This window comes from Harpegnathos saltator, unplaced genomic scaffold, assembly GCF_003227715.2.
Source record: "Harpegnathos saltator strain DR-91 unplaced genomic scaffold, Hsal_v8.6 scaffold844, whole genome shotgun sequence".
NCBI lineage: Eukaryota > Metazoa > Arthropoda > Insecta > Hymenoptera > Formicidae > Harpegnathos > Harpegnathos saltator.
Genome location: NW_020230698.1, coordinates 1,411,087 through 1,430,035, shown reverse-complemented (window position 1 = coordinate 1,430,035; position 18,949 = coordinate 1,411,087). Strand labels below are relative to the sequence as shown.

At 47.1% G+C, this 18,949-nt stretch overlaps 1 protein-coding gene across 4 annotated transcripts in view; it reads left to right on the top strand.

The window, feature by feature from the left end:
- Positions 1–18,949, top strand: part of Oamb (Octopamine receptor in mushroom bodies) — a 156,455-nt gene that overhangs the window by 100,358 nt on the left and 37,148 nt on the right. Inside the window, exon 1 of one of the 4 annotated variants that reach the window (XM_025307296.1) lies at positions 981–1,534. The exons of 2 other annotated variants lie outside the window; for them this stretch is intronic. The gene's annotated coding sequence lies outside the window, so the exon portion shown is untranslated. Of the gene's footprint in view, positions 1–980; positions 1,539–18,949 lie in introns of those variants that run through there. One more of the 4 variants, XM_025307295.1, reaches the window with a different exon arrangement.

Here is an 18,949-nt window from a genome sequence, read left to right as displayed (position 1 = left end):
CAAATAGTCCGTAGATGACCCGAATCGGATCCTGCTCGCGGCCCGCCGAAGGGTACTCCTCCCTCGGCGGAGGGCGGTCCTCGTCCGAGCCGCAAACTTTGTCCCGTCCTTTTATCGGCGGGCCGCAGCTGGGAAATATGGAAATAATGTTACCAATATCTCGGCCCGCCCGCGAAACGTCCCGCGGCTCGGCGAGCACGAAATCTCGGGCACGGAATATCGATAACCGAGGAAAATCATGCTGAATGTTGATCAGCGAATGAGGGAGACCGGCTGGAGAGTGATGAGACCGTTGACGCTCAACGCGCGTTCAGCAATATCATTCTCGTCCCATTAGCAAGTTCATCTAACTTTCAAATTAACACATTCTAACACGGGGAGAAAAAGGCGAGGCGAAAATGAAGCGATATGGCCGGGAGAAGCTAAACCGCATTAAATTGCTCACAAAAATGCCGAACGTTTCCATCACGTCAGAATCGCGAGTTTCATCAGCGGGACATCGTCGGATCACCGACGACGAAAATTCAACGCGACGCGTCGACAACGGCCGAAAACGGTGAAAAACGACTCTTACGACACCGATCGCAAAGAAGGAAAAGACAGTCTCTGCTTGACCTCTCCCCCTCCTGTTTGATCAATATCTTAAAATCCGTTTTACCTCCTGTATAACTCTTCGAGAGCGATCTGCCTGCGACCAGCGGCACAGAAAAGCAGAGGCGAAATCCGAATCGAAGAGAGGCAGGATTTTTACTCCAGTTACACACGTGCGACGAAATAGCGATTGCTATTGCCGAACCGCTCTTCATCGGCTGTGCGACGCGGGCACAGTGCACACCTCCGCGTGCGATCCCCCCCGGTCTACCGAGAAATCCGGTGAAGTGCGAAGGACCCGCGTCGGCGGGACAGAACGGGACACGGGGCCGGAGATATGCTGCCTGCACCCTGCATCGCGCATGCGGCTGCAGTCGCACGGGACGCCCGGATCCTCAGTGCGCTCGTCACTCGCGACGCGTTCGGGACGAATCTCTCTCGCTCCTCTCGCTCGTCCCTCAGGACTGCCGCCGGTTCTCCGTAAAGAACTCTCTCTCTCTTTCTCTCTCTCTCTCTCTCCCTCTCTCTCTCTCTCTCTCTCTCTCTCTCTCTCTCTCTCTCTCCTCCAGTCGTCCTCGGCGTCGACGCGCGGGCACAGACGGGACGCAGACGCGGCGCGACTCCCGGCACGCGTTCTCTCGCGGCGATCGTCGAGTCGCGCGACGAGAATCTCGCGGCGCGGAGCCGCCGCGCCGGTTTCCCTCCGCCCGAGGAAAGCCCGAGAGGCACCGGTGCACCGGGAGTAGGAAATTGATCGATCGATCGATCGATCGATGTCGCCGAAGGGCCGACGAAGGTAGCCGGGCGAAGACGCGTGCAGGTGTTGTCGCTCCGAGTGATTGAGGTGCTGCCGCAGAATGCAACAGGATGAGGTGGTAGCCGGGCAGGAGAACGCCGCGGGAGAAGAACGACGCGGCCGGACGCGCTGTCAGTCCGGCGCTAAGTAGGTAAAGACGCCGAAGGGCGGACGAGCGCGCGACGTCCGAGCATGTCACGGCCGCGACTACTTGCCGGCGAGAGCCCGACGGTCGTCTTCCACGCGAAATTGATTCCCGCTCGACGCGGCTTTTGCGATTCCGCAGTTGCATACTGTTGCGAGTTCTCGAGGTCGGGCTTCGTCTTGGGCCCTGAGGCCCAAGTGATTCCGCGGGTTTGGAAGCGGGGGTTTGCGACAAGGACGCCCGTAAAGACGCGTTGATCGCGACTGGCGATTCGCGCTTTCGAAGCGTTCGAAGGATTCCGCGAGATTTCCCGGGGCTTTAATTTAACGCTTTGAACGCAACGACGCGGCGGTTAGTTGGATAATTTGAAAGAATTGGTTTTACCTCGCGGCGTGTATCGTTTAGATTTTAGTTTTAGATTTTTGGCTGTGTGCGCGTAAAGGAATTTATACAGTTGTTCAAATCGTTCTTCCTCCCCGCCGATTTTCACGGTCTTTGAACGAGATCTTTCTCGTACATGTCAAAGGGTAGCTTGAGGAGAACGTGGTGACCTCGGGGTTGTTAGGGTTAATAGACTTTTTCTTTGCTGCACTGACAAGTTACAAGTAGCGCGACATTTGAACGTCGGGTAAGATGAAAATTGCACGATACGTCGAATGGTTAATTTCTTTCCTGCGACGGAAAGAAGATGCTTCGGCACCGTGTGGTTTCCGGCGGAATTTTGCACGTGAAAGAGAATCACTTTTTTGCTGCCCACACTTCGTGAATTTATCTCTTTGAGAACTCAAACGCGGTCTTCGGGCTACCTGAGAACGGAAATAACTCCCGTTCCGCGACCGCGATGAACCTCTTCGCGAGTGCCCATCGTCGGGAATAACAGCCGCTGAGAAGTGACCGGACGCGAGGAAGAGCTTCGTCGTTTCTCGAGGAAATTAGAGGACGTGATATCCCTAATATCGTCTGATCCTTTCCACCACGCCAGAATAATTGTACATTTCCAAGAAATGATTGCACGCAATCAGCGCGAAGGGGTGGTTTCCTCCATTTTCGAGCAACGATTTACGGATTTATATGTCCTAATTGGAGACCAAATAATCTCATCGTGAAAATAAATTAATAAATTAATTATATATATCTGAAATACACGAGGGTGATTTTGTTGGGTAGCTCGAATATTTAGGATTTTAACTGTGTTATATATTTCAATTTATTTCTAATATCTTTTTATATTAAAAATGACCAAAATATCATTTAAAATTATAATTTAATTTTCCCATAATAGTTTCATTTTGAAACAGTTACGGAATAATTGTACCGATCTAACATGTAAACATTTGATATCAATTATTAACTTTTAAAGTGTCAGCGAGTAACCGTTCAAGCTATCACACGCTTGTAATTTTGATGTTCCAGCATTACTGCGGCTTTTAAGTTTATTCGGAACTCATAACTAGTAATATATAAAATTATACGCGTAACAAGTACAATTATCACAAATTGGATCGCTCATCCTATGTCAGTCAAACATAATAATTAGCTAAAACGAAAGCGCAGTAACATTGTAATTCTAAATTATATAATGCGTTTGAGTAAGATAAGGAAACCGAGTCGCGCATGGGGGAAATTAATTTTTCTCTCCTCCTCACAACACCGAGGACTACGACCAAGAGAATTTTACCGCCGTATGCTACCGCTGCCATTATCACCTTTGACCCGCATGGGAATAAATCCGCGGAGGTTACAAAAAGTATCCTGACCGGCGGTGCGAGTACGCGCGACTGTTTAAATGCGCGTTTGATAACCGTGGCGCGGCCTCAGCTTCCGCGATTCTGCCGAATCGGAAAATTAACGTCGTAAATTTTCTCTCGGGAGGGGGAAGGAAGAAGGGGCATGCGGGTTCCATTTATTTCGAGCGGCTTATAAACGCGTTTCCTTGCCAAACGCGAGCCCGACTTCGTTCGAGCGCCAGCTCGAAAGCAGTAACCGTACGGACCGTACGGGCGTAATTATCGCCGTAAAGAATCAACGACGACACCTGCGTCGGGAATCCCAGAACCGTGTAAGGAAACCATTTACTCGTTCGAAACGAGAGCGCGATTCCATGGGGGGATTCTCAAACTCGAACCGCGGAAATTGCGGTGGAAAATACGGTGAGCGCTACCGAAGAGACGAGCACCGCGCACGGAGACGATATTGTAGCTAAAATTGCAGCAGATTTTTATATCTGGATCGTGCACAGAAGTTACGCGCGAAATTGTTATTACCTCTGTGTTTCACAAAATGTCATACACGTCTGACTGATTTTACTACGCAGTATTATAATTACTTGAATATTTTACTCGATCGTTTTATTATTTACTACTTAATTCTACAGTGATTCGCGCGCGTACTACAAATGTAGATACAATCCAGATTTACAAGTAAAAGTTGCAAAAAGAAACGCTAAATGAAAATTACGTCGAGATAAAAAATATAATCCCACGTAAGTTTAAAACCTGATCCTATAATGTGCTCTCTGCTTCCTGTTTCTTATTCTTCACCTTTATCTGGCTTGGGATACAAGATTTAAGTAAATAAGAGATAAAGAGAAAGAAACAGAAAGCAAAGAGCATTTTATATTACATATATATATATATATATACGTATATACATATTCGATGAGGCTTTACTACGGTATTTTTCCGCGCACATTGCGAAGGAGTAAATATTTAATCAACGTCGGAAAAAGAAGAAACAACCAGGGTGGCATTTTGCGAAACGAATCGTCGTCGTATTCAAAGTATACGTTCACTTCTAAACTGCAAGGGTCGCTGAAAATTGTCTGATACAATGCCTACCGAATAAAAGCTTGACTATATTTTCCTGAAGAGGAATAGAAAGAGAGAAAGAGAGAGGAGAGCGAAAAAAGTGAAAAGGACGTACGGAGCGTCCAGCATATTTTGTTTGCATCGAACTTTTGAATATCGTGTCACTTGATAAATTCCACGAACACTCCAACTTTGATCGCGCAAACTTCCCGAAACGCTCTCCGGTGCGTCCGCTCGGATCGTTGTCGGGGTCCTCGCACTCTTCTTTCGAATCTGATTTCTCCGTTTCCATAAACTGGCTGTCGCAGCCGTTCGTCGAGTTGCACTGGTCGGAATGAATCCAGGACGGCGCGAGAATACCACCACACCTTCCAAGCGGCTCCGGAGGAACGCGCGTGAGTTCTCCTCGTTGAAAAACAACGCTTATTCCGCGCCATAGGAGAAGAGGGAAAGAGGACAAGGACGAAGAAGAAGAAGAAGCGGAAGAAATCTCGCGAAGGCGCGGGTACGTCGGGAATGATTAACGAGCGCGCGAATGTGAGCGCCGTTACTTGAACACGGCAGCATCTTGACGACGTTTGCGCGATCTCGGCCGTATCGAATGATGAATTGCGACGGCCGCGTGAATATCGATGAATCGTCGAATGGCGCGCTAATTACCATCTCTGAATCGTGCGCGATCTCATTGATTCGCCGGAACTGGCTGCCGAGAGCGGAAGAAGCGCGAGGAGGACGCGCGATCGAGTGATTTCATGCTGACCTATTCCAGACGCGTATAGTGATTAAGCATGTCCTTTGAACCTTGAGAATTTCACATTTTCAGAGCGCACACCCCCATCTTAATCTTGATTCGTGCCTTTTCGCTCGGATGAATAAAATCGGTCGATTAATATCAATAGCGATCGCTGATCACCATTGTCATATCATTAATCAATTATATCCAAACGCGAGTATAACCCCTTCAGGACCACATCAGAACATTATAACTATCGACTTTCGATGTCAATTATTATATATTGGACTTCCGAGAGATGCCACGCTGAAGTTAATCGTTGACAACACTGTTAATCGTTGATTAACACTCTAGGCACTCTAGGATTAATTTATATATCTCTCTCTCTTTTTTTCTCTTGTACGAGGGCCACGTGTAACGTCCGGAAAGCAAAAATAGCAGCCAGAATATAAACGCCCGGAACGAAAAAGCCCGCACGAACTCGTATCGCGCGTGCTCGTAATCCGCGCTAACAATCGCACTCGTTAATAATGCGACACGCGAATCTGATTATTCGTCGGCCTCGCGAGCAGCGATTTTCCGCGATTTCGGCGGCGCGGCGTAGTCACCTGCGGGATTACTTCATTATTATCACGTGACAAACGAGCAATTAGCGACGTGGCGATAAATTTCATTCGTAACTTTATTAACAGAAATTATTCTCTAATTAGTTAGACATATGTGTCCCGTTGTGTCGCAAGTTGGGAACGATGATGTTTGTTCATCCGTGAGAACGGTTGATAAACCGCGACGTGTAGAGAAATGCATCCATCTCTCCCTCTTGCTCTCTCTCTCTCTCTCTCTCTCTCTCTCTCTCTCTCTCTCTCTCTCTCTCTCTCTCTCTCTCTCTGTAACTCTCTAACTCTCTCTCTAACTCTCTCCGTTCCTCTCTGTATTTCAACGGTGAGCAAATCGAATAACTCTCTCGCGAGGTTGATGCAAATCGACGAACTCGATAACGGCATATCGCTCATATATCGTTGTATATGTCGGAGCCAAATGGAAAGAACGAGCCCAGATCGAAATGTTGATCCTACTTTACACCTGAATATTTCATTCAACACTAATTTAACCCTTTAACTGCTGAGATATTAAATGACCAGTATGACCCTCTTTGCTGAGTTATTTTTACAATTATAAAATATTTTACAATGATAAGAGATGGCACTATATGCCCGCTCAATACAAATGCTTTTTACAAACTGAATTAAATGGGTATTACACATTGAAAGTCCAAATCGAGTAAACTCGATCGTAGCAAGGCCGCCATTTTTTTTCCACACTCGAGTTATCTCGACCGTGGCAGTTAAAGGGTCAGTACCCTGGAACCTATCATCGACCTCTCTCGGCTGCGCTTAACCATACAGCTTTGCGCACCGAGAAGTCTTCTTAAGAATTCGCAAATGGCGCAAACTGGTGCGTTTTCCGTTCTTTAGAAGCGACCGAGCAGGACTTTAGTTTTCATATAAATGAAGTCTCCAGCGATCCACCAGATGAAAAATCTGCGTCGAAAATGCGGCTGAAATTTCGACTCGAGGGGAAGCAGCGTCACACGCCGGCGCGGCGCAATCCGCACCGCGTGGAGGAGGAGCCTCGCCAAGGAACGAGATGTAATAATTTGCATCTCGGCCGCGATCGCTCGCTCGCGTATAACAAGACGCGCTCGGATCCCGCCGCGTGTATCTTTTATCGTCAACGATTACCCTTCGTTATATCGATCACCGGCACAGCCGATATAACTCCTAATTGCTGACGTCGGGCTTCCCCGCGACCTTCTACGTGCACTTGTTTGCGGGCGTGCTTACGGCACGTCCTTCGGTCGCGCGCGATGTATCGCGAAAAGGACGAAAGCGATACTAAGAGAGAGAGAGAGAGAGAGAGAGAGAGAGAGAGAGAGAGAGAGAGAGAGAGAGAGGAGATCGCGAGTATTTCTCGTTTTCTTTCAGGATTCAGATTTAATTTCGCGTGTGACTACCGTGTACACGCATGGAGATTTCATATGCTCTTTTGCAAAGGTTCTCGGAAGGACACTCATTGCAGCATCGTAGTGCTTCATACAACTAGTGGCGATAGGATCGCGGCATCTTAATCTTGTTAAACTTCAAAACGTTTGGTATCCAAACGGGAAAATTGATCTCCTCACAGCTCAAGTAACCGTCCCGATAATTAGTGACAATTTATACATCTGTTATTCATCTAAGCCTAAATCTAATCTGATTCGTCCAAATTCTATGTATCAGTTTTAACAAATTTCGAGTAAGATCAAAGACTATAATCAGGGTACGACAACTTTCAAACAATCACTCGTCGCCATATTAGAATTTATATATATACATTTATATTTATACATGTATATTTATATATATGATTTAATATCACATGTCTATTTGTCAGATCTGTTCGGATAATCGATAACTTAAACTAAACTTTCACGTTCGCTAAATAGCGCTTCAGTCATTCTTCTGCAAATATTGTCTGTAAATTAAAATCTTTCCACAAATCGTTAAAATGTGACGCGATTAAAGCCTTAAGCGTTCGAGCTTTCCAACAGAGTCAATTGCACGTACTTAGCTTAACGCGTATACTCTTAATTTTTTTACTAACTTATTTTCACAATGTTTCCCTCGGCCACTTAACCAACGAGCAAGTTCCCGCACTCGTTACGAACAAGATATCGATCGGGAGAAAGAACGCTGCAATTTCTCTTTTGCAGCCGACTGTACGTATCGATGTTGCCTCGTTGATTAAGTTCCACGGGGGAGTCTGTTTCGCCAGCTCGCGGCTCCCCAATTCATTCCAATAGCTTGCGAGCTTGCACAACCGCGGCTTGATAAGCAGCGTGCACCCGCTCGTTCCTTTTTCGAGAGCCCCGTCGCTTCGTTTCGCGCACCACCGCCGCGTCGATTAATCTGCCGGCGAAGTTACCGCGCGTTCGCGTGTTATCATGATCGCTTTATTGGCCTTGCGCTTGCGACGATATCGTCGAGAGACCGGCGCGTCGCTGCGTGCGAGGCGGCAAGCGCACAGGATTCTCGCAGGATCACGAGTTTCGGGGAGATACGCCGACCTTTATCTTGTGCCTTCGCCGTGCTGCGCGAGGAAAAACTTTCGAGCGAGATTCAGGCCGAACGCGCGCGCGCGAACTCGCAGCTCTCGACGCCACTTCGGCGTCGACCTCGTCTCTGACGCAGGCTTATAAACAGAGTCGTAATCACGCAATTATTTCGCATCGAATATTAAAAGCGACCGGCCGAGACGAATTGCGTCCCGGGAAGAAAGGTAAATATTTGACTTGAGTTGAACTCCTTGCGCGCGCTCAACATTTCAACTCGGCAACCTCGACGAAGCGAGGGCTTTATTATTAAGACGCGCAATGTTCGAAAAGTTTCCAACACGACGATGCTTATTTCTTCCCTCAGAGATCGTTTAGACAGCGTGTTTCATCGTATCGAGCGTTCCATCTCTCGCGGGGGAAAGAACGTCGAGCGCGAAACGCGCGGAAAACGAGGACGGATAAAGTCGACGGCCGAAAATCGGTCGCGGGTATTGCGGGTCGACGATCGGCGCGCGCGTGCGACCAGCGCGAGTAATTTCCTGCCCGCAGAAGCGGCGTGAGTTATTGTCGTTTGACTAGCGAAGCCCCGCGCCGACGTACGTCACGTCGCAGAACAAATACTTTCCCGCGGAGCGCAATTTCCTTCATTTGATAGGCGGGTGAGAGAAAAGGAGAGAGAAGAGAATGCGGAAGAAAGGCAGGGACCACACACACTGTGTATGTAGAGCAGGATCGGGCAGGAAACGTCAAGCGGAAATGGACATCGGGCGGGACGAGGTGAAGGAAGGAAAGCGCTCCCTGGTACATTAGAGTTGCCGGCGACATCGAACCGCGCTTTAACACGCGCGGATAGACGCTCTCGTATTTTCTCGGGAGAGTACGGAAAATCGATTCCTTCTCTCTACATGGCGCGAAATTTTATTGATTGAAGTGACAGCATCAGTACGCCGGGATGCGTGCCTAATTTTGAATATTGTCGTTATTTTGATCTTTAAGTCGATCTTTAAGTAACAAGTGTCCTCTTTCAAACTTGCAGCGTAAAATATTCGTGTAAAATAGTGTGAATATCATATAAAAAGTTGAATATTTATTAAAATAGTGACCAAATAACCGCATAATAATATAAATGAATATAAATTTATAATATACTAAATAAAATATAGACGAAAAATATATAATAAATATATAATGATAAAATATGTATAGTAAATATATATAGTAAAATAATAAAATGTATACTAAATAATAAAATAAAATCAATCATATGTTAATAACATACTGATAAACTAGATGCACAAAATTGACTTGGCTGGAAGGTTTGAATATATTTGGGGTTTTAATTATATTTTCCTAATTTATGAAGAAATTTTAATTTCTTTACAATGTTCTCCTAAGAATGACATTTCTAAATATGATTTAGTGACATGATGGTTTTTTTTTATTAACAGTTTACTTTCGAAGAGATTAAAGAGTAACTGCACATATCTAACAAATAGGCGTCCGTATTAACCGTTGACTTCTAAAATGTCGGCGAGCAACTGTTGAAATTTTCGCACACTTGCGATTGTGATGTTCCAGCATTTGTTGCGGCTTTCAATTTTATCCGAAACTTGTTATAACCGATAATGTTTAAAATTTGGAACAGACTACGTTCTTAGAATAAATATGAACCCGTAGTAGCTGATTTATTAAGAAAAGAAATGCAGTGATCATAAATTGGAACATTCAACGCTCACGTAAAATAGCTTCCTACTTTACATTCAAATGCTTCGGATAATATGAATATATCCTGACCGAGCAAGCTCCAATGTACGAATGCTAATATCATCCAGAAAAAAGAAAATATCCCCGTAACTTTCTCCCTTTCTTCTGTTTCTCCGTTTATACACGTAACTGCCGCCTTTTTCGCGTCACGTTTTCCACAAGGGTCGAACACACAGCACAAGCCGCAGAAGCGTTGAAAATTACGGAAGCCATCGCGCGCAACTGCCGACTGCCACATTACGATTGTAAACTCCGAACCGTAAACTGTGAAGAGAATGTTTTCTGCAAACCTAATCCGACGGTTATTACCATTTCGGGCTGCGAGAGCGCGAGCACGCGCGGATTAGCTTTTACATAGTAAGCAGAATTTTACTATTTATGCCACAAATGGGGAAATAAAAATAATTCGATTTCGATGAAATTCAATTTCGAGGGTTTCCTGGTCACTAATTACAAATGTTTGATTTAGATAATCGGAGTTATCAGAAACCTCAAGATATCATTGATACTGTACGATATTGTACGATCCGAAACATATTTTTCATATGGCTCGCCATATGGCGGGGGCTTGCGTTTAATACTCATTAATCTCCGCCTCGCTAATAATTCAAGCTCGTGTAGCCTGAAATTTCCCGACAGTTTACCCTTCGGAATCTCCCGTTGCGGCCACTTAGAGCAGCGCTAAACGTCGGAAGTGGATTTCCGCGATTTTTCAAAGCGCGATTTTTCAAAGCGCGCCGGCGACGCGCGTTTCCACCGAGAAAATAAGTAGTTTTTCAAATTATTTTAATGCCGCGCGCTCGTGTCCCATGTCTCTCCTCGGAATGCGTCTCGGACGTGAGGACGTCGCGTAGGAGGGGAAAAGCGAGTTATAGATGGATAGATAAACGCATTTATTATCTTGCCCTTTTTAGAGCATTTGCGCAATATTGCAATGATTTGAACGTTTCGTTTGTTTTCCTGTTATTTATTATTCTTGTAGCAAGAATTATACCGCAATGTCGATATAATTCAGCTTTATAGAGATACTGTAAAAGGATTTAAAAAGAATTTAATTAAAAAAGTTTCTTTGATTTAAATTTTACAATGTACGATATCCTCTCCGTGTCCAAAAGGGTGATTTGTACAAATTACCGCGGCTACTCGTTTCGAATAATTTTTACGCATGATCAAGCGGTCGATTATTATAATTCTGCGATATTATCGAGCTTTAACATGAGCGGAATGACGAGGAAACGAAAGGGTGCATCAAGGGGAGCTCTCTTCTCGTCGAATCGGACGACGCGGCAGACGAGAGAGGCGCGCGAGCGATCGCATATCTCCGTTTTATTTACCACTACCGCGGGAACAATCTATTTCCCCGCTACATTACACGGTAAACATTTTATAACGTGGGGAAAAACTCCATCACGCAGAGACGCGTAGGGACGCGAGAGGAAAAGAAAGGGGGAGAGAGAGAGAGAGAGAGAGAGAGCACGCGGCGGCAGCCGGAGTGCGTAGAGACGCTTTGCCGCTAAAAGGAGCGCCGTTGAATTATACCGCCGCCCCTCAAGTATCGGCGAGATAGCGCCTCTAAATTTCCTGCGCGACCGCGCGTCTTTTAACATCCCTCACGACCGACTGCACCTGCATTCCGCGCGCGATGACGCATCCCTGAGAAGCGCGCCGTCATTCCTCGCGCTCGCGCATATCGATAAGCGACGCTCAAAAGAAAGAGACGCGGCAAAGGAATCAGTGAAACACATCTGAGAGTAGCGAAGAGAGGCGCAAGCGCGGCGCGTAGCGAGAGCTTCTTCCAGAGTCGAAATATCGGTCCCACAATGTCAATATCCCGCTAATTAACGCTAATCTAACGCTCTGAAACCTAATTCGTGCACTTTCTGCCATTTAGAGTCTATAAATGCTGGACAGTTCAGACCGAAGATGGGGCAAACATTTTAATTCGGATTCGCAGCTGTTTGGTGATAAAATTCGCGAATCTGATCGACGTGTCTCTTTAGACTCGGTCTCGAGATTAACTGAAGCAGCGAAGAACTGTCACAGTTAAGACGAAAACGCCATCCTCTCGTGAACAAATCGACCGAACGCTTCTGTAACGCCGAGTGATGAGCCTGAGCGACGTTCGGCGTCTCGCCGCCGTCGAGATGCAAATTTTAAACGCGAGCGTTAAAACGCGCTCGAGCTTTGATTCTCCGTCGGTCTTCTGTTCCTCTCACAAAGTACCGCATTTTATTATAAATCCCGAACCTACGTCATACTTTCAAAACGCAACGGGACGGAAGAGAACGCGCGCACGGGCCGTTTCGCCGGTCCGACCAAAGCTACGGTTACTCCACTGGCCGATCTTGGCCGGCCGGGCGCCGCCGCCGCGAGTTCGGGCGAAATCGGGCAACGGCTGTGCGAGAGATAATATCGGAAAAACAGCGGCAACCGCTATTTGTTCAACGGACGTTCGGCAACAACGACGGTGGGGATAACGCGGCGAGACCAACCTTCAAGAAGCGGACACGGGCGAGCGCGGCAAATATTGGCTTGCTACGAAGAAGCGGAACGCACCTCGCGTGTGCGCGCGTATTATCGAATGACGAAATGGCCGCAGTTCCCCGTTTATTATCGTTAATGTCACATGGAGCGGCGGATTCATTATTTCGACGCGGTTCATCCGGCGGCTGCACGGGCGGGCGCGAGGCAAGCCGCGGAAAAATCATCGCGCCGGTTTTTACGGAAGATAAATAACGCGAGCGAAATGGCGGATGTCAGCGGACAAGCCACGGCGAGAGAGGACATTTGAAGTGGAGCGCCGATGAAAAGCGGAAGAAAATTAAATACCGCGGCACCGTTGTTAAATACCGCGGACGGCCGGAAGATCGATTGTCAGCGGCTCGATAGGTGCCTCTTTCACTGCGCTGGCCGTCATTGTACGTGTGCGTATGTGTGTAGATTGGTGAGAAAATATTCATGCGCACCTAACGCCCCGCGATGCGAAATGAATTAATCGCGAGACGATACATCACGATTGTGTCGCGGATACAGCCGGCTGACTAATCTTAATTTTTACTTCAATTAAAAGCTCGCGATGCTTTTCTTCGATGAGTTTTGCAACGCGATTCCAATAGGAAAATGAGTCCCTAAAAATTACCAAAAAAAACATTAATTCTTCTATGGATATGGAATTCCGATATGGAATACAAGATTCATCGAAGAAGTGCAATTTTTTAAGTAAGCAAAAGCTGGAGAAGGTAAAGTAATAATTATCAAAAAGTATGCACAATTATCACAATCGTTTGCGAGACGGCATGAGCACTTTTTTTCCTGACAAAATTAGCACGCATTGGAATTTTATTATTAATCATGTTAATATCGAAAATCGCGCGGCACGAGAAATCGCAACTCGCCGTTGAATTTGTTCGCGCGATTTTCCCGCGAGTGACGCCGGTCGATTTTATCTCAGACTGGAAACATTCGTCAGAGGGTGGGGATATCCGCGCGAAAAAGAACTCGGAGGGCTGGTCTCTCTTTTCCCTCTTCTTTCCCCTTCATCTTCGCGAGAAGAAGAAAACCGATAAACTTGATTTGTCGGGAGGTGGATTAGAAGTCGCGCCTTCGGGCTGCCTCCGCGGACTTTACAGCGCGATGTCTCGGCTTGCTCCCTCCTCACTTCGCCCCGGGTGCCCCGCGATTCGCGCGTTTGATCGTAAAACTTTCTTCCCCTTGCACACTTTCCGCTACCGTCATGAAAAAAATCGCTGGAGCACATGTAGATCGTGAGGAGGAGGAGGAGGAGGAGGAGGAGGAGCGGAAAGAGCGAGGGAGGTTATCACAGCTTGGATTACACATCTCGACGGATTGCTCCGCTTTTTGCACGCGGAGGAAAGAGATCGGCTAAATTAATGTGACGATAAATGTACCAAACGCGCTGGAAGAGACAGAGAATTTTTGCTTTTTATCAGAGATTCCTTTCCCTTTGACGAAAACGCGTCTGAGTCTTGGAACCAAATTCGGCTCGTGAAAACCTGAAATCCCGTTTCCATCGGAACCAGACGGACATTTAGTTCGCTCATTGTCACGTTAATTCGAACAATCTTTTCTCTCCGTGTACGATCGAGCGACATTTCCGCTCGCTGCTTGTTATCGAGAATCACCTCGCGGAGAATCCCTCGCGGTTCTCACCGATCGACCGCGCGCGATGGATCAAATAATAACTATGGCGCGGTAGCGATGAGACACGGAGGAAATTTTCCTCTGTACTGCGGGATCGAATGAACTCGTTACGTCGGCACGCGGATCCGATCCAATTAGATCCTCCTGCAATTAGACCCCTTCGATCTTTTAATTTGCAACGGAGCAATCCGCCCTAATTTGCATCATCTTCTCATTTGCATCATCTCTTAAATTGTGCCGGCGAAAAAGTCACGAGAGCGTGAAGTACTCGGGAAAATGAAAATCTCAAATGCGGCTTTATAATTCTTGCTCCTTTCTCTCCCCTCTTTCGCTCTCATTGTCGTTCTCTCTGCACAAGCAGTGCGATGATATATTTCTCTTGTTAATTAAATTAATTAATGCTTCATTACACCTGTGTACATTTTTGTCAAAAAGACGCACAGTATCGACGAGCGAGATGCACGTACAAGTGTACGCATAAAACATACGCGCACCATAAAGTAGGATAATTATCCCGTCACGAGAACGAAAGAAGATGTGAAAGACAAACAGAGAGAGAGAGAGAGAGAGAGAGAGAGAGAGAGAGAGAGAGAGAGAGAAAGGGGAAGCGGTGGTAAATATTCATTAAGAGGAAGCAGACAACTAATTAATATAAGGCAAGAGGGTTTTCTGCAAACGTCGTTGCATTGCGTTGTGCGGAATATCCGCAATGCGATGAAGTGGGGAGGGGGGAAGAGGCAGGGGGAGGTAAACGCAGACCCGCAGGAATCACGCGGGACTTCGGAGCTCATTACGGGTAAATATCATTCCGCGCCGTAGGTATTTATCTTGTTCCAAACCGTCAACTTCGCGTCCGCTCGAAGATATGTACATCCTGTTATATAATATATATATATATGTGTGTGTGTGTATATATATTTTTTTGCACGCATACACCTACTTAACCAGATCTCTTTCTTCGTGGATTCTTCTTTCTTTCGAACGCGGTGCGATTCTTAATAAGAGGCATCCCGGAACCTCAGTCAGACGCTCCAAAGTTGACGCTTCGAACAAAAAGAGAGAGAGAGAGAGAGAGGGGGGGGAGGAGAAGGGAAGAAAGCGTTTCAATAAAGGCCCTGGCGGAACTTGCCGAGGAAAACGTAGAAGGCGTTTTAAGAGGCAACGGTGGGGCGTTTTGGACGGGGAACGGATAATTGTACGGGCGAGACGAAGATAAGAAAAGCGAATTTCTATCCGGCTCTATAATACGGTTAATGAGGGATAAAGATGATCCAGACGCCAGGAATCGCGTGGGCGGTTGAAGATCTATTGCTGCGAGTGAGAGAGGGGCAGTGCGAGGAAGTACGACGCTGCGGAAACGGGAAAGGGTCACAGGGCGAGAGAGAGAGAGAGAGAGAGAGAGAGAGAGAGAGAGAGAGAGAGAGAGAGAGAGAGAGAGTGAGCGGAGGATCTCGCGGGCGGCGCAACGCGGAAAATTTTCCGGGCCGCGCTGCGAACATAACGGGCGAGACGAAACGGCATTTCCCTGCCGCGGAGAACAATCGATTGCGGGGGTTTCAGCGGGAGACGGTAAACACACTCGTCCCCGTCATATTCGCACTTACTTTGCCCTCCTTTCGTCCCTCTCTCGGCCTTTCCCCGTCACTTGGAACGTACGCGTTCGGTATTTAACGCGTGCAAGCTCCGTGCGTCGAATCGATTCCACAGCGACGACGCGAGAAGACGGTTTGCGTGAAAACACGAACGATTCGCGATACGTGTTTCTTCGTGATTCGTTCGACTTGCGATCACGGCTGAGTTCGAATTCGTTAGAAAATGACCGTCGTAGTCTCGCTGAACACGTGTGCTCGCACGAAGAGGGGGAAAAAAACGGCGGAAGGCCGACGTGCTTATTAATGCAACAAGTGATACACTGCGGAGTGATATACGTGTAGCTGCGGAGGTAGTTATCGCGTACAACGCGCATCGCACACACACACACACACACACACACGCGCGCGCGCGCGCACACAGGCTGCATCATGCGTTACCTCGGCTCCACATAAAGGGTATTATAAGCATTAGCCCTCCGGTTGATCGAAATAGGGACAGACAGGCACGTGGGATGGGATGCGCGTTTATAATAGATGGAAGTTCGCGCAAATTAAGCAAGTTTGCGTAAATTAAGAGCACATGTACGTGCGCGCCTTCATTGATCGCGCCGTAGTTTGCGGAACATCACGTTGAATTACGAGGGGAAGTCAATCAAGCGTTCCTGTCTCGTGACTGATACTACGACGCGCCTTTGAAAACGCCAAACTCTCGACTCGGGGAACCAAGGGGGCGGGGGAGCAAGTATCGACGGAGGAAAGAAGGTAAGACGTGTGAGAACACGAATCCCTGAACAGTTGGAATTTGCGGTCCACCGCGAGTTCCACGCGCGCGATTTCGCGATCGCGAGATCGACATCACACCGTCGATGCGATAAAATCTCCCTCGTTCCCTACGAATTCTCGCTGATTAACCGCGATCTCGCATGGATTTTCCGCCTAATTGATCTCCCCGACACGCGAGATGGATTTCGCGAAAGCGGCGTTCCCACGATCTCTCGAAAGGTCTGTTAATGGACTCGATTATCGTGCTCGGTATGTGTGTGTGTGTGTTTATGTGTATACGAAGAAGGAACGTCGTATCGCTATCTCGCGAGACGAAGTTACTGGAATAACTTGGCCGAACTGCTCCGGGAATCGCGTTTGCAAACGGAATCTCCGCTCCGCGGCAAAGAGTTTGCGCCGGGGCTTAGGAGGGTGGGGAGGAGGGGGGGGGAAGAGGGCGGAAAGGGGAGACGGATGAACTTTCCTTGCAGAATAATTCGATACATCCCGGAGTCGGCAAATAAAATGGGTGTGAGGGGGTGGAATATCGATCAATATATTTCAGCGCTCTTTGTACGACAGCCGTTACGCGCCGCGCGCCGCTGGTTTCAGACGTCCCTCTCATTACGTTTATTGAGCACCGCTCGGTTTTAGCGGCCGGCGCCGCGTTCATTTGAGAAATTATATTTTATTTCCGCATCGCAGCTCCGCGCGATATATTTTTCTTCGCACCCTCCGCCGCGCCGACGCGGAGCATTTTCCGTCGGGGGCATCGTTACACCACGCAGTCTAATGAGATATGATGCAATATAATATTTACCATACGCGGCAGAAAGAATGATATATCTCGCGATGCGTCGAATATTTGCGGTGCTCGACGCGTCAGTTTGCCCCCGATCAGAAATCGCGAGGAAATCGCGTTCGATACGGGAGTAAAATTAAGAAGAAATAATTAATTAATGCGCGTTAATGCGCGCTCTTCATCTCACGCGTGAGATGATCATCTTCCTCGTTATTCTTCGTGCCATCAAATAAATCTCATCGATGCATAACACAATCGGGTATCTTTCACATCTTACGCATCGAGATCGGAAATTGCTCGAGCGCGGGGCTCGCGCGACATGCGAACAATACGAGGCGAAAGTTCGGCGGACATGTTCCTAAGCCCATTTAATAATTCACCGACAAGCTAATGTATCGGCATAAGTAGAGCAAACTATAATTACCAAACTATGTCGCTCGTTGCTGCATAATGCGACCTATTCAATAACAATTATGCGAGCAAGCCATCTATTACACCCGGCGCGCGCGCGCGCGCGCATATTCGTGGGAGAAAATCGAGCCCGGAAGTTCGGCGCTAAATTCGTAAAGGACGCGATAATACCGCGACGGCGCGCAGTACGAGAATAATGATAATACCCTTACGGTGTCTCTAATTGCACGCTTTGTGTATTAATTAAAACGGCGTTCGGGGGCACCATTTGCTGACGCGTCCGCGATTTAAGCCCGCGCCAGCGAAGCTAACGCGATGTAACGTGCGCGTCCCTAATTTATCATCGGATTCAATTGAAGTGCGCAAAGCCGCGATATAAGACTTTGGCACGTGAAATATCAATAATAAAGTATCACGCGTCTGCATATAATCATAATGCAATCACGCGTGATTAAATATATATTTATAATTGTCGTAACGTGTAATCGTCACACATATATGTATCAGAATAAATAACGCAATATTTGCAACTTTACTGATAATATATAATTTATACATAACATCGATAACAAAGTATCATATATGTGCATATAATATAACGCATGCAATCATTTGTAATTACATGCAACATTTACAATTGTCATAACATATAATCGTATATGTGTCAAGATAAATAACGTAATATAATATTTGTCACGCTTACCTGATTCCGATAAACACGTGATTTATCCACACTTGTGGGGACGTACTTTCGCGCGGAGAGAAAGATAGAAGCTACAAGAAGAAATATCGAGAGGAAGCGCGCGGCTCAGCACGCGGACGACGGCCAAGCCGCCCGGCTGAAATTCGGCCGGTGCGAGCAACTAACGAGCGATAATCATCGCAACTCATCGTTTCAATTGCCGTTCATCATGATATTCGATGTGCGATTCAATTGTGCTGTGAGATTAACGCAGCTCGCTGATGCTCGTGCGGCGACTGAGCGCCGCTTATTACACGAATCATCACACCTCAATGCAGTGCGATGTTCATCCGCTGCTTTTCGAACGCGGCGAAACATTGTATCAAGATACCGCAAGAATAATGACTAACCGATTCCGCCGATCTTCGGTTACTCGACTATTCGCAGATAGTTCCGGGTCTGACCCGACTAATCATCGTATAATTATTACAGATAAAATTCGAGCGTTCACGCAGCCCCACACAGCTTCCTCTCTATTCTTGTCTCTTCCTCGTCGAAAATCAATGCGATTTATGGGCGTGTATTGGCTAAACATAGCTCTTTGCGAGC